The 15,692-nt window shown below is 52.9% G+C and overlaps 4 non-coding genes across 4 annotated transcripts; 3 read left to right on the top strand and 1 right to left on the bottom strand.

Moving 5' to 3' along the window:
- Positions 1–4,490: 4,490 nt before the first annotated feature.
- Positions 4,491–4,584, bottom strand: TRNAI-UAU. Its single transcript has 2 exons — positions 4,547–4,584; positions 4,491–4,526 (listed from the first exon to the last, which is right to left on the bottom strand). It is a non-coding gene; the product is annotated as a tRNA-Ile (tRNA).
- A 1,105-nt stretch (positions 4,585–5,689) lies between these two features.
- Positions 5,690–5,783, top strand: TRNAI-UAU. Its single transcript has 2 exons — positions 5,690–5,727; positions 5,748–5,783. It is a non-coding gene; the product is annotated as a tRNA-Ile (tRNA).
- A 7,704-nt stretch (positions 5,784–13,487) lies between these two features.
- TRNAS-ACU lies at positions 13,488–13,569 on the top strand. Its single transcript has one exon. It is a non-coding gene; the product is annotated as a tRNA-Ser (tRNA).
- A 1,846-nt stretch (positions 13,570–15,415) lies between these two features.
- Positions 15,416–15,489, top strand: TRNAT-UGU. Its single transcript has one exon. It is a non-coding gene; the product is annotated as a tRNA-Thr (tRNA).
- Positions 15,490–15,692: the final 203 nt, after the last annotated feature.

The raw sequence follows: 15,692 nt of genomic DNA, 5'->3' as shown, positions 1-15,692 counted from the left end.
TGCTTATTTTTCTTTCCCTATTTCCCTTACCCGAAAGGAGCAAACAGAAAATCATAAACCAGTAACCACTTTGTCTGTTCTCCAGCCACCACACCCAACTCACTACCAGTCTCTCAAAGCAATCAGCTGTGAGTCTGGAGGTCAGGACTGGGATAGCAAGGGCTGCGTGTCAGGAGTGAGGGGCACCGTCAGAGCTGGAGGGAGCCCAGGGGCCTGCGAGTCGGGAGTGATGGGCACAGGTAGGGCTGGGGGAAGCCGAGGGGCTGCGGGTCGGGAGTGAGGGGCACCAGCAGAGCTGTGAGTCTGGAGGTCAGGACTGGGATAGCAGGGGCTGCAGGTCGGGAGTGAGGGGCACCATCAGAGCTGTGAATCTGGAGGTCAGGACTGGGATAGCAGGTGTAGCGGGTCGGGCATGAGGGTCACCAGCAGTGCAGTGACTGGGGAGCTCAGCGGGAGCCCAGGGGGCTGCAAGTCGGGAGTGAGGGGCACCAGCAGAGCTGTGAGTCTGGAGGTCAGGACTGGGATAGCAGGGGCTGCAGGTCGGGAGTGAGGAGCACCAGCCGCTCAGTGACTGGGGAGCTCAGCGGGGAGCCCAGAGGGCTGCGGGTTGGGACTGAGGGGCACCGGTAGGGCTGGGAGTGAAAACTGTGCAGTTCAGAATGTGAATAGTGACCTCGTCTCCTTCCTGCACCTGCTCTACATTGCTCCACAGCAGCTTCTCCACCTGCAGAGTCACCCCAGCACGGCAGTGCAGCCGCCCAGGGTTCAGCAGGGGCCCCTGGCAAGGACCGTGGGTGCAGCTAACAGCCCGGTGTGCCTGGCCGTGAGGCAGCTGTTAAAAAAGCAACACCTGCCCCAGAAGTACAGAGACTGAATTCCCCAACTTTAACATCATGACCCCCTGTAGAAAGCCACACGTCAGTTGTATTTTCACAGGGAGATGCAAAAATCAAGTGACATCAATTTTCAAGTTGAGTAAATAAAGTTGAGGAGATAGTTATTAACCTCACAAAAATATACTAAAGATCCCTCAACATAACACCTGAAGGTGAAATATGAACAGAGACAAACCTTGCCAGCAAAGGCTCATTTCCCAAACGATCCTCAAAATGTTACTAATTCCCACCCCTCCTCCACAGGAGCTCTGTGCAGTGTCACTGTTCTGCAGGCAGCTTCATAGAATCATAGAATCATAGAATTCAAGATCAGAAGGGACCATTATGATCATCTAGTCTGACCTCCTGCAAGATGCAGGCCACATAAGCCGATCCACCCACTCCTTAGCAAGCGACCCCTGCCCCATGCTTCGGAGGAAGGCGAAAAACCTCCAGGGCCATTGCCAATCTTCCCTGGAGGAAAATTCCTTCCCGACCCCAAATATGGCGGTCAGCTGAACCCCAAGCATGCGGGCAAGACTCTCCAGCCAAACCCTCTGGAAAAGGTTATATCATACCATTGACCCATTGTACTATTACCAGTGTGGCACTTAATTGACCTATTGACTAAGCCCATTATCCTATCATACCATCCCCTCCATAAACTTATCTAGCTTAATCTTAAAGTCATGGAGGTCCTTCGCCCCCACTGTTTCCCTCGGTAGGCTGTTCCAGTATTGCACTCCCCTGATGGTTAGAAACCTTCGTCTAATTTCAAGCCTGAATTTCCTGACTGACAGTTTATATCCATTCGTCCTCGTGTCCACATTAGCACTGAGCTGAAATAATTCTTCTCCTTCCCTGGTATTTATCCCTCTGATATATTTAAAGAGTGTAATCATATCTCCTCTTATCCTTCTTTTGGTTAAGGAAAACAAACCGAGCTCCTCAAGTCTCCTTTCATACGAAAGGCCTTCCATTCCTCGGATCATTCTAGTGGCCCTTCTTTGTACCCGTTCTAGTTTGAATTCATCCTTCTTAAACATGGGAGACCAAAACTGCACACAATACTCCAAATGAGGTCTCACCAACGCCTTATATAACGGGACTAGCACCTCCTTATCCCTACTAGAAATACCTCGCCTAATGCAACCCAAGACCGCATTAGCTTTTTTAACGGCCACATCACATTGCCTACTCATAGTCATCCTGCGATCAACCAGGACTCCTAGGTCCTTCTCCTCCTCCGTTACTTCCAACTGGTGCGTCCCCAGCTTATAACTAAAGTTCTTGTTAGACATCCCTAAATGCATAACCTTACACTTCTCACTATTGAATTTCATCCTGTTACTAATACTCCAGTTTACAAGGTCATCTAAATCTCCTGGAGAATATCCCGATCCTCTTCCGAATTGACAATACCCCCCAACTTGGTGTCATCCGCAAACTTTATCAGCCCACTCCTACTCTTGGTTCCCAGGTCAGCAATAAATAGATTGAATAAAATCGGACCCAAAACCGAGCCTTGAGGAACTCCACTGGTAATCCCCCTCCAACCGGACAGTTCCCCCTTCAATACTACCCTCTGCAGTCTCCCTTTAACCAGCTCCTTATCCACCTCTGGATTTTCATTTCGATCCCCATCTTTTCCAATTTAACCAGTAATTCTTCATGCGGTACCGTATCAAACGCCTTACTGAAATCCAGATATATTAGATCCACCGCATTTCCCTTGTCTAAAAATCTGTTACTCTCTCAAAGAAGGAGATCAAGTTGGTTTGGCACGATCTACCTTCGTAAATCCATGCTGTAATCTATCCCAGTTGCCATCGGCCTCAGGCTCCGAACCACTCTCTCTTTAAGATTTTTCCATGACTTTGCATACTACAGATGTTAGACTAACAGGCCTATAATTTCCCGGGTCACTTTTTTTCCCCTTCTTGAATATAGGAACTACATTAGCTAATCTCCAGTCAGTCGGTACAATCCCCGAATTTAGGGATTTATTAAAGATTATCGCTAACGGGCTAGCAATATCCTCCCCAATTCCCTTAATATTCTAGGATGAAGATTATCCGCCCCCGATTTACTTCCGTTAAGCTGTTCAAGTTTGGCTTCTACCTCAGATACCGTAATGTCTACCCCATATCTTCATTCCCATCGGTCCCTCTATCACTATTCCTTAGCCCTTCATTAGCCTCATTAAAGACCGAGGCAAAGTATTCGTTCAGATATTGTGCCATTCCAAGATTATCCCTAATCTCCACTCCGTTTAAAGTTTTAAGCGGTCCCACTTCTTCTTTCTTGGTTTTCTTCCTATTTATATGGCTAAAAACCATTTGCTATTGGTTTTAATCCCTTCGCTAGGTCCATCTCCACTCGTCGCTTTGCCTTTCTCACAGCTTCCTGCACCCTCTGACCTCAATAAGGTAGGTTTCCTTGCTGATCCCTCCCATTTTCCACTCCTGGTACGCTTTCTGTTTTTCTTAATGACCCCTCTAAGACGCTTGCTCATCCAGCTCGGTCTAAAACTGCTACCCACGAGCCGCTTTCCCTTCTCGGGATACATGCCTCTGACAACTCCTGCAACTTCAACCTGAAGTAACCCCAGGCGTCATCTGCCCTTAGATCCCTAAATATGTTAGCCCAGTCCACTTCCTAACTAGTTGCCTTAATTTAGTAAAATTAGCCCTTTTGAAATCATACACCCTAGTCTCAGATGCACTATTGATTATCCTCCCATTTATTTGGAAACGAATTAGCTCATGATCACTCGAGCCAAGGTTGTCCCCTACAACAATGTCCTCAACAAGGTCCTCGTTACTCACCAAAATCAAATCTAAAATGGCATCCCCCCTCGTCGGTTCAGCAACCACTTGATGAAGGAATTCATTAGCTATCACGTCTAGGAAAAGCTGAGCCCTATTATTATTACTAGCATTTGTTTCCCAATCTATATCCGGGAAGTTAAAGTCCCCCATGATCAAGCAGTTCCTATTAGTGTTTACCTCCTTAAAAACATTAAAGAGCTCTCTATCCCTCTCTAAGCTAGATCCTGCCGGTCTATAGCACACCCCAATCACTATCCCGGGTGAGGCTCTGGTAGTTTTCTTCCCCAATGTGACCATTGCCCAAACAGACTCTGTATTGTCCATTGCAGTGCTAGTTATCTGATTACATTTTACCTCATTATTGATATACAGTGCTACTCCCCCACCTTTACCTTTGCATCGGTCTTTCCTAAACAGCTTCCCATTCAATGCTGTTGTGGGACATTCCCAGGCCTGGAAATGTACCAACGACAGAATTTGAAGAGCAAACCTGGCTCCCTGCACCAGGCGGGATTTGAGTGTTTTGTCCCTGTCACTTAGTCTGTGTCAATAGTACAGACGCCAGGGGCAGGACTCCAGGCTCTGCTTGAGGGATCCTGGCACAGGGGCTGCAGGAGGGAGGGGGGCAGAAAGGATTGCAGGTTCTGACCTGTGCTCTGGAGAGGAGGTAATAAGTGAAGGGGGTGTTTTTGACTATTCCCCTGCCTCAGGGTCCCCAGGGCTAGAATTCTACATTCCACAGGGCCAAATGAGGGGGTGATGCCATGTGGTCAATGAAAACCAGTGCTCCAGGTGAGGTTTGAACTCACAACCCCAGCATAGCTCCTCTCAGCACTGCCCTATAAGTACTGCGCACTAACCAATTGCACCACTAGAGCACCTGTTAATTATAATTCTGAGACCCCCCTGGGCTGATACAGGCAAGGAGTGACCCCAAAACAGTCTCAGTGGAGGTGAGAGCCGGTAGCGACAAGTGTTGTACTCAGTGGGGTGGATCCTTCTTAATGGTTCCAGGCACCATTTGACACCTTGTGGTCCCACCAGGAGCAGAACAGGCTCCCTAAAAGCAGGGCCGCCCAGAGGATTCGAGGGCCTGCAGCAAAGCGGGGGAGCAGACATAAAAAAGGTGCCACCCGCTGTGGCGCTTGTACTCACTGGGTGGCGTCCGAGTCTTCAGTAGCAGCGGGTCCTTCACTCGCTCTGCGTCTTCGGCAGCACTGAAGGACCCGCCACTGAACTGCCACCGAAGACCCGGACTGCTGCCAGGTGAGTAAAAATTAAAAAGGCGCCTCTAGCCAGGGAAGGGATTCTTGGCCAGGGCTTGTGGGGCAAATTGCCCCACTTGCCCCCCGCACTTGCCCTGCCTAAAAGTAGCAGCCACCAGAGCCCAAACAGTAGCCCCACCCCTTCCACTCGAGGCCACGCCCCTGCCCCACCCCTTATTCCCAAGGACCCAGTCTTACGCTGCCTCTTCCCCCAAGACCCCGCCTCCCGCTCACTGCTCTCCGCCCCCTCCCCACCCTCACTCGCCCTCACGGTCATTACAAAGTGGCAAGGCAGAGCCCTCCCATTTTTAAAAGCCCTGGGGTGTTGTTCCCCCCTGTTCAGGCACCCCTGGGGCCCTGCACTTCACACAGCTCTCCCTGATTTCAGCTGTTAGTGAGGGAGCCTCACTGCGAGCGCAGACTGGGCAGTTTCTTGCAGGAGAGACACTGTCCCAAAGCAGGACTAATGCTTAGAGCTGGTTATCAGTGATTTCAGATCTGTTGGTCTGCAGCAAGACTCTCCATTGAGTCTTAACCAGCTGGGTTATTACACAGGGAAGAACAAAAGGGTGAAATGGGGCCTGGGACCCTTAAGAAGAATCCACCCCACCGAGTACAACACTTGTCGCTACCTGCTCTCAGCCCCACTGAGAATGTTTTGGGGGTCACACCTTGGCTTTATCAACCTAGGGGTCTCGGAGAATGATAATTAACAAGTGCTGCAGTGGCACAATTGGTTAGCGCACAGTACTTATAGGGCAGTGCTGAGAGGAGCTATGCTGAGGTTGTGAGTTCAAGCCTCACCTGGAGCACTGGTTTTCATTAGCCAAGTGGCATCACCCCCTCATTTGCCCCTGTGGAATGTGGAATTACAGCCCTGGGGACACTGAGGAGGAGTCAAAAATGCCCCTTCACTTATTACCTCCTCTCCAGAGCACAGGTGAGAATCTACCATCCTTTCTACCCCCAGCCCCTGTGCCAGGATCCCTCAAGCAGAGCCTGGAGTCCTGCCCATCCTTCACCCCTGAGCCTGGAGGGGGAGGAGCAAGGAGCCATTGTTAGAGGCTTTCCCTTCCCCCGCCCACTTCCCTGGCTCTAGTCACGCAGACAGCAAGCAGCAAAAGACCAGAAGTCGGAAGCGCAGACAAAGGGATGTTTACTGGGGTTAGTTTCCCAGCAAGCAGATTCCGAAGCCCTTCACACCAGTCGGGCTTATCTCTATACACCGACAGAGTCTGTTCCCCAGTGTCCCCCTTCCCAGCTCTGACACCGCAGTTCTGAAAGTCTAGGCCTGTACAGGCAGCCTGAATATCTCTATTCTAACAGCCATCGGCCCCTGTGGGAAAATGATCTATTCAGGGTTGTCCCTAGACATTTTGGTGCCCTAAACAGCACCCCTGTCCCCCAGCCTGAGCTGGCAGAGCGGAGCAGGCTGGGGCCAGGTCACTCCACATCCCGCCGCCCGGTAATTGCAGGGCAGGCCCGACCCCACACTCACGGGGCGGCGGGAAGTAGAGTGATCCGGCCCCAGCCTGCTGCACTCTGCTCCTGGCCTTGGCACTTGGGGGTTGGGGGGAAAACACCCCCCAGCACTCACCAGTGGCGCGGCTGGGAGCTGGTGGAGCAGAGCAGGCTGGGGCCAGGTCATTTCACTTCCCACCACCCGGTGAGTGCCGAGTGCACCTGATCCCTCCTGCAGTGCACCGGGATGTAGCTCAGGGAAGGGGCGGAGTGGGGATGGGGTGGAGCAGGGGTGGGAAGAGGCAGCATGGGGGCAGAGCAGTGGGGGGGGGCTGTGGGGAAGAGGCGGAGCAGAGGCAGGGACAGCTTTCCTGGCCGGCTCAGCCAGCCGGGGGATCGGGCTGGCCGCTGGAGCAGTACGCAGCTGCGTAGGGCACCGGGAAATTTGGGGCAATTTGGTGCCTCACATTTCCTGGCGCCCTACACAGCTGCGTAGTTTGCGTTTGGGTAAGGACGGCCCTGTATCTATGTAGCTCACTGAGGGGTTGGTGGGCTGAGCTTCCCCCCCCTGGAGCTTTCCAGGGATGAGATTTTGATGAATTGCAGCAAGAAGAAAATCTCCCCTGTTCCTGTTTGTCACCTTGGCCCCTTCTTGTGCCCCCCTGAGCCTCTGTTCTTCCTGCTGGGGGAGATACAGAGCCAAGCCCCCATCTGCCTGAGTCACAGAGTCCGTGGCCACCTCTGAACTATTGCCGCTGGCGAGTGTGGCTCCCACTGCTTCCCCAGAGGGGCTGCAACAGCAGCTCCCCAGCTGGGTCTGGGGGTGTCAGAGATCCAGGCTATAGGGTGCAGGGGATCCAGGGCCTGTGAGTCCCCTGCCTCAGGGGAGGCCAATGCGTGTGGTGGCCATAAGCACCACAGGTTTAACCCCGTCTGCTCCCTTCCCCACGGCTCTGATTTCGGTGACACTGACGTCCCCCTGTGGCTGGGGAGATGGATTTGTGGGCCCAGCACAGTGCAGGGGGCTTCCAAGACAGCCTGTAATTCAGCAAGCGCTTTGCAGCTGGGCCTTGGGCTGGGGGTGATTTTCTCTCCTCGCAGCGGATGGGGGATGCGCTGGGACCAGCTCCTGGCTCTGTTTCTGGGAGCTGGTTTCCCGTGAGGACACACCAGACATCACTGCTCTCTGCCTAGGGGAGAACCACCTGGGAATGTGCTCCTGGCCCAGCCGATCTGGAAGGTTAAACGGGATCGTGGCCAGCACAGCAATGTGGGGCTAGGTCCCTGAGAAAACAAAGCGGGTGAGGTGAGAGCAGAGACGAGAACTAGAGATGGGGGAGGAGACAGGGTCTCGAGGGAGGGAGCAGCTGGAGAGAACCAAGGAGCGCAGTGGACAAGTCTGCCCTGTGAATACTAGTGGTCACAGGTGTTCTGCAGAAAACCCACAGTCAGCTGGTCCCATGGGGTGATGGTCGGCCCTCAGGACTCTGACTCTCATAGTCCCAGTTCAGAGCTTGGCAGGATCTGCTGGAGCCGCGTCGTATTGGTACGAAGCCCTGGAGGCCCTACTGCTCAGCATCCTCATCGCACAAAGGTCTCTCTTTTCCTTCCTGCTTGGTTACTAATGCCTACTCAAGGGAAATCTTTGGTCCAGATGGCCCCATGCTATTGAACCTGAGAGTCCAGCTAGAGATGCCTTCCCTCCTTTGGGCTGTCTCATAGCTGCATTCCTGGCTGCCTCAGCTGATGACCACAGGCTCTTCGGCACCCCGGCCCCGAACCCAGGGCAGGTGGAGGGTTTGGAGCTCCCCATAGTGGCTGGGGCTCCCTAGGTGGCTTTTACCATGGCCCTGCTTCAGCGTCTGTCCTGGCTTGGGGGCAGGGCCTCCAGGGGAAGAAGAGAGTTGGGGCCATGGAGAAGGGCAGGGCCGCGTGGCTCCCCCACTTCTACCGAGGTTCCGGTGCTTTTGCTCAGGAGCAGAGGCTGCATCATTGTTTAAATCTAAACCAACCCCAGATGGGGATGGAGACATTCCCCGGGGATCTCAGGCCGAACCTGCAGCCCTCAGCTGTTGCTGCTGGAGGGCGTGAAGCCCTTTCACTCGTATTGCCTAGTGCCCCTAGCTCTGAGGCCTTTCTCTCTCCTCGTCCTGAGGGACCTTCCACTCCATTCCCAACCCACCTCCTAATTATCCAGGGGCTCTTCTCCCAGAAGGGGATCACTCGGGGGCTGGATCCCTCTTTGCCTTTTCTCTGTGTCTAGCACAGTTCGAGGTGCCCATGGGTGGGGTGTTTGATCACAATGACCCTCCGTGGAGCTGCCATTCAGCTTCCCTCATTTGGTCTCATCTTTCACTGAGTCCAACATTTTTTCAATCCCTCATCACCATCCTCCCAAGCACATTTCAACTGCCTCCACATCCCTTAACCAGGCAGCGTCCCTGTAGTGTGGGCTGTCTGCATAGGCCCTTTCTCAATCTTTCTCACCCTCTTGTCTCCAGTCTCCTGTGTCTCTGCTTTCTAAGCACAGACTAACTCTGGCTGTTCAGAGGAGGGCAGGACCATGCCTATGCATGGCCAGCAGACAGCGACAAAGACCCCTGGCCAGCCTGCTCCCTGCCATGCCAAACACCCACTGAAGGCCACCCACAGACCAGCATGTGGGGAGGCTGCTGATGCTCTGTGGCCAACATCAGAAGACGGTAGGAAAGCAGGGCCAGCCCCCCTGGTAGGGCCTCTGACCGTTCCCACTCAAGGTGCTCAGTGGGGCAGGAGATTTTACCCCAAGAGGCTTTTCCCCAGCTGGCGAGAAGCAGAGAAACACCCAGGCTCCCAAGGTGCTATGTAGCAAGTACCCTCCAGCACAGGGACAGGCGCACACTTGGAAGAGAGAAACTGCTCCACACTCTGGCCCGGGCAGCCGCCCATTTTCTCTGGCAAGTCAGGAACGGCAAAGGCGAGACTGGAAGCACCTGGGGCTCATGCCCCAGCCTTTGTGACACCCAACCCCCAACTCCTTCCCGGGGCTCTAGCTGAAGTCAGAGTATTGGCAGGAGCTGCCAAGAAGAGGTTCCAGCCCTGAAGGGAGCAGGACGTTCAGCCCAAAGGTAAAACTGGACAAGCACAACCACGAAGGGACATGAACCCTCAATTGCCTGATCCAAACTCAGATGCCTTATCCATTAGGCCACATGGTCACATATAGTCTCTCCAAGTACTTCTTTAGAGAAGACGGACACTGTGTTTCTCAGACTCAGGTCATCTACTGAGGGGGGTTGAGACTCTCTGGGCACAGAAGTCAAGTTCCCTGCGAGATGTGAGACTTAATTCTCTGGAGCCAGGTGCAGGGCTTTGGCAGGGAGGCTCAGGCATGGGGGATTGGGGTGCAGCGGATGGACCGGCTGTCTAGGTGGGGAGATTTAGTTGCACTGAGGTACAGGAGGGAGAAGGAATCCTGCTGATGGTCAGTGGCTGTGCAGAAAAAAGGGTGTTGATTCCCCCATCCTAAATGGGCTGGTTGGCTTGACCCTTCTCCCCTCTGCAGAGCATGGTGGGGACTGCAGCTCACCCTCTTGTGGGGCAGGAGGGCACAGGTGCAGGGCGTTGGGCTCCAATGTACTCGGAAGGCAGCTCCAGTGCGGTGGGGCAGGGCAGGGCCTGTGGTTTACGTTCTGCGTTGCCTGGTGCTGGGCCATTGCACAATCCCCAGCCACGCCGCACAGCGCACCTCGAGAGGCGGTTGGGGGCCAAGCAGATGATCCAGCACGAGGGGGGAGAGGATGTGTGGTTGGGGGGAGGAAAGGCCTTGGGCTGCACTGGGGGAGCGCAGAGCAGGGGTGACACCCCAGAAACCTGCAGCAAAGGGATGGACAGGTGGACTGGATGGATAGAAGAGGCAGCGAGCCTAAAAGGGGAGTGGGGTCTAGTGGTCAGAGCAGGGAGGGGGCTGGGCACCAGGCGCCAGGGACCTCTGGGTTCTATCCCTGACTCTGGGAGCAGAGGTGGGTCTAGAGGTCATAGCAGGGGGACTGGGAGCCAGGACTCCTGGGTTCAATAGTGGCGGCTGCTTTTTCCTGTGTCTCCCGCCCTACAGATCCCAGCCCAGCCCCCTAGCAGAATCTGACTGGGGGAGGGGGTTGCCCTGCCACTCCAGACTCGTGATTCGAACCACTCTCACCATAGGCTCTGACATCACGGAATCTCCCCCCCAAGACAGAAAGTAGGAGCCCCTCCCTTCATGTGGCACCCACCAGACACCCACTCATGGTTGCAAGGAGACCCCCCTGCACAGCTCCCTGCTATGAGGGGCTGGGGGTGCCCAGCCAGGGTCAGGAGGTGAGATGGGGTTGCAGTGGCAGGAAGGGGGCAGAGCTGGGGGTGGTGCCAGGTCTGGTGCTGGCTACACGGGGAAAAACCACACTGCTCCCCCATAACACACACACACACACCTCCTGGTCTTGGGAGGGGAACAGGAGAAAGGACAAAAGAAGCAAGAGACAAAGAGAAAGGAGGGATGGACGAAAAGGTGAAACAAAAAGGACAAACCCCAATGACCCCAGTGATTCTAAGGGACAAAATCCCAGGTGCAGAATAAAATTCTGCCTCCTTAAGCTCGTGGTTTCCATGCCTATAATTCAACGGTCACCAGATGGATCAGACTGAACAGGTTTCAAATCTTGAGGAGGCTCTTACCTTCTAAACAGGGACGGCTGTTTTCTAGTAAAATCAGGAAAAGGGAAGGAGAAAACTCGAAAGAGGTTCCTCCTGGCGCTCGCGTCCGTGAACCCAAATACTCTCTCAGTCCTCAAAGAGAGACCTGGAGAGGGAGACTTGCTGAAGCAAAGCCACAGGGTCTCTGAGGTTTCCCTGGTCCCTCACCCCTGTCCTGCCTGGCTGATGTCAGCATCTCTCTGTGAGGTCACCACCTCCCCACCACCTTTGGCCAATAGTCTGAGGTCCTGCAAAAGGCCTTTGTGATGTCACTGCCACACCCCTCCCTTGCTGGGCTAATGTCCTGCCCCTGGCCAGGCACTTTGGAGGTTTGAGCTACTCCCTGTGGATCACCCCACTCAAGGAGCATTCATTCTAGGAAGCAAGCCGGCTAGACAGGAAAACATCAGACGCTGCTTCCAATGCTACACTCACCTTTTCAGAAATTAGTCAATTTTATGGCCAGAAGAGACCATTAGAGCATCTAATCTGACCACTTGAGGATCACTTGAGCTGCAGTCAAGCACTCTACCGCTGAGCTATACCCCCACAATGACCTGAGTAGGGAATCGTGATTTTCAGGACTTTGAAGGACAAACCCTGATTCATCGAGCTCCTTTGCCATTCCCAGACCACAGGTGGTTTTAAAAATGGGGTTTGATTAAACTTCTTAAATGTGGCAAACACCACAGCTTGCACACCCACCGATATAGCTTCTCCCAGTGACATAGCTGCCACCTCTTGCAAAGTGGATTAACTACACCCCCAGGAAAACTCTCTCCCCTCAGCATAGAGCAGTGGTTCTCAGAGTGTGAGTCAGGACCCCAAAGTGGGTCATAACCCTGATTTAATGGGGTTGGCAGGGCTGGCATTAGACTTGTTGGGGCCTGGGGATGAAGCCAAATTTCTGAGCCCCACCACCCAGGGCTGAATCCTTCAAGCTCTGGTTTTGCCCTCCCCTAACTGGGGCAGGGCTCAGGCTTTGTCTTCCCTGCCTCTGCCCAGTGTGGAGGGGCCTGGTCCCTCTTTCCAGGGCCATGGAGTAAGTTTTTTTGGGGCAGAAGGGGGTTGCAGTGAAAGGAAATTTGAGAAACGCTGGCATAGAGCCTCTGAATATGTCTAGATTGGCTCCCTGTGGCAGATCAGACACGGAAAGTACAGCCATGGAGACACCACACACCAGCCTTGCCTAACAGGCAAGAATCAAACCTCCACAGAAAGACGCCTGTTGCTTTCTAACCCATCTCCCTAAGCCCTCAGCCACCACCACTTAACAAAGGGGCTTTTCTACACGATGGTTCTGGTCTCACTGAAGGGTCATTTCCAATTGTTTGCTCAGACCAGCATTAGGGAAAATGGTGCCCTGGGCAAAGCTTGTACTTTGGCACTTCCCCATTGCCCCTGGACGATCCCCCTCCCCCTTTACCGCTAGCTCCTGCACTCCCACCCCTTGCACCTCCTTCACCCCTAACTCCTGCCCCCTCCTGTGCCCCCTTTGCCCTTAACTCCCTGTGCCACCAGCCATTGCCCCTCTCCTGCAGCCCCTTCACATGGCTCCAGTGCTGGGGGCCCGCACTTGTTCTCCCTTTCCCTGGGCTTTGGCATCACTAGCCCCTGCTTAGCGAGTAGGGTTCAGTGGTCCCCAAAATGTGGGGCATGACTCCTAGGGGGACACAGAGGAACATTCATGGGGGCACCTCAGGGCCTGAGCCAGCCCCCATGGAGGGAGCAGCACTCAGCCCCACTTGTCCCAACTCTTCCCAAACCGCAACGTCAGCCTGGGGCTCTGGCTCCCAGCTCGGCCTCGACCCCCTTATCCCTGTCTGCACCCCTCTCCCCAGCAAGCAACAGCCCCACTCCCAGCCTCAGTTCTTGACTGCGGCTTCCAAGGGGCCACAGCCATGGCTAAGAGGGCACAGAGTGAAATGTTTGGGGACCACTGGTTTAGGGTGATGTTCTCAATCACTTCTATGAAGTCCAATAAAAGCTATTCCTCACCCACCCACCCAGCTCTCCATCAGGACGGACTAGGTATGTTCTGCTGCCCTTCACTCATGCAGGAAGGATAATAACATTTCATTCCATTGAATCCTAAAGTGATTTGTAACCCACCACCAGCCGAAACTGGTCATTTTGGGAAAGCAGCCCCATCATGCTGCATACCTAGGCAGAGTAGGTGTGTCTGTGCAAACACGCTCTGTTCCTGAAGTCTTTCCCCCAGCTCCTCACTAGATGTGAGGGGGGAGCTCATTCAGCCCCTGCTTCTGCGTAGTATTTAAAAACTCCTTATTGTCCCTAGCTCTGCTGGCCTTAGATTTCTCCTCCTGTCCCTCTTTAACAGCTCAGATGAGGTGGCCGAGTGGTTAAGGTGATGGACTACTAATCCATTGTGCTCTGCATGCATAGGTTCAAATCCCATCCTCATCGGATGCATTTAGTTTTCACCCCTCCTTTGTAGACAACCATCTCCCCCTTTGGTACAATGACAGCTCAAACAATCTTGCTTCTTGCAAACAAAAACCTTCTCAGAAACTCAGAACTCCCTTGCTTTAAATAAAATGTCTAAATCCCAGATTTCTTTAAAAAAGAAATTCTCTAGTGCTGTATTTCTTAGTTTTTATCTCAAGAGGTAACATCCTCATCTTCTCCCCCAAACACCCTGGGACCTGCCCAAATTATTAAAATACCCTCAACCTGAGCAAGGCCAGAGCAGTGAACCAGAGCTAGTGTATAGGCCAAGCTGTTCTGAAGGAGGCAACTCAAACATTTTCTCCCTGCTTCCCTTGGCAAGGTCTGACTGAGAAAACAAAATTCCCCAAACTGAAAATTTTCTGCTGAAAAACTAATACTAGTCTGTTTGGGGACTTTGGTTTGCAAGTATTATTGTTATTATTCTCTTCTGATTTCTGAGTCATTTCAGTTCAGTCTTTGTCCTCCAGGTGTGTTTCCAGCTGCTGAGTTGTGGGGGAGAGAGGCCAAGTCATGATGTCTCTTCCCCTCTTTCATAGTTTCTTCCAACTTGCTAGGAAGCTCCTTTGTTACCATGTAACTCAAGCAGTGTCCATTGTCACTGTGCTATCTCGGAGACGTCTGCATTGTACACGGTTCCTGGGCTAGTCCTTGGGAGTGTGGATCCCTTCAATGGGCCAGCAGCGAGTCTGGCTCCTCCCTTGTCACACCTGAAAGGCTGGTGGGGGGCATTTCCCAACCTCATAACATATCTCAGTAACACACACAGAGCAAAACTTCATAACTTCCCAACCAATGCGAGCACACACAATCCAACACGATATTAATGTTCAACAGATCAAGACATTTGAAATGATACGTTACAAGGCAGACTTTGAACAAACCATGTCATCATTATATGAGAGTGGTGAATATGGGGCTTCCAGGTGCTGCTCTGAGCACAGCGTGCCACACCTGGGCTTACACTGCAATGGAGACGTACCCTTAGAGTCCATCTCTCCTGGGATAAAGATGGCCCACACTTGACTCTCTGCCAATCCCCACTGGGCCCTGAGAAGTGTTGTTCGTGTTTGTATTCTATAAAGCAGAGGAGCAGATGAAGTTTTGCTCCCAAGGTGTGTGTGTGATTCTTTGGACAGGTCTACACTACAAAATTAGGTTGGTGTAATTACATGGCTTAGGCTGGCAATGCAGTTCTATCAAGCTAATCCCGGTTAGATAGTGGCTCAGCTGTCAGAACTTTCTGGAGCTATGTAAGGGGAGGGGCCCATGGCTCTGTAGCAGGAATGCAGGGCAGGCGAGTTCACGGCAGGCATGGTGGGATACTGGTGGAGGCCAGTTATGGTGATATAATGACCAGCAGCATTTACACTGACATTTGTCACTTTAAGTTTGCTGCAAAAAGCACTAGGCCTCTCGTCGAGGTGGTTTTATTTTGTCACCAAAACAGGGCAATTTTGTCGCCAGATGTGTTATTGCAGTGTGTGCACCAGCCAAAAACTGCCGACCGAGGGAGCGTTGTGTGTTTTTCACACACCTGAGCAATATAATGATGCTGAAGTAACCTTGTAGTGCAGACCTGGCCAAAGATTCTCTCTCTCTCTCTCTCTCTCTCACACACACACACACACACACACACACACACACACACACACACACACACACACACAGAGAGAGAGCTTGCAAGGAAAACCTGACCTGCTCCTCTGCTTTGCAGAATCCAAACACAAGCAAAGCTTGTCAGGCCCCAGTGGGGATGGCAGGGAGTCAGGTGTGGGCAGACACTGTGCTGTTGCCACAGGCAGGCACCATGGCTTAGCTGGCTAAAGCACCTGTTTTGTAAACAGGAAATCCTGGGTTCAATTCCCAGTGGTGCCTTATTAACTAGCTCTTGGGCAACCTGGTATTGGCTACTGTGGGAGGACAAAACACAGAGCTCTTTGGTCCAGCCCAGTGTAGTTGTTTAAATTATACTCACAGGCACTGATAACAGACTTACTGAAAGTTTGGGAGTTAAGAGCTGATAGGTCAGTGTTCCAGCCTGTCACAGATGATCCCGCTTCCTCTGGGACAGGGGCAGG

Source organism: Mauremys reevesii, unplaced genomic scaffold, assembly GCF_016161935.1.
Source record: "Mauremys reevesii isolate NIE-2019 unplaced genomic scaffold, ASM1616193v1 Contig71, whole genome shotgun sequence".
NCBI lineage: Eukaryota > Metazoa > Chordata > Testudines > Geoemydidae > Mauremys > Mauremys reevesii.
This window is presented reverse-complemented; position numbering and strand designations above follow the sequence as displayed.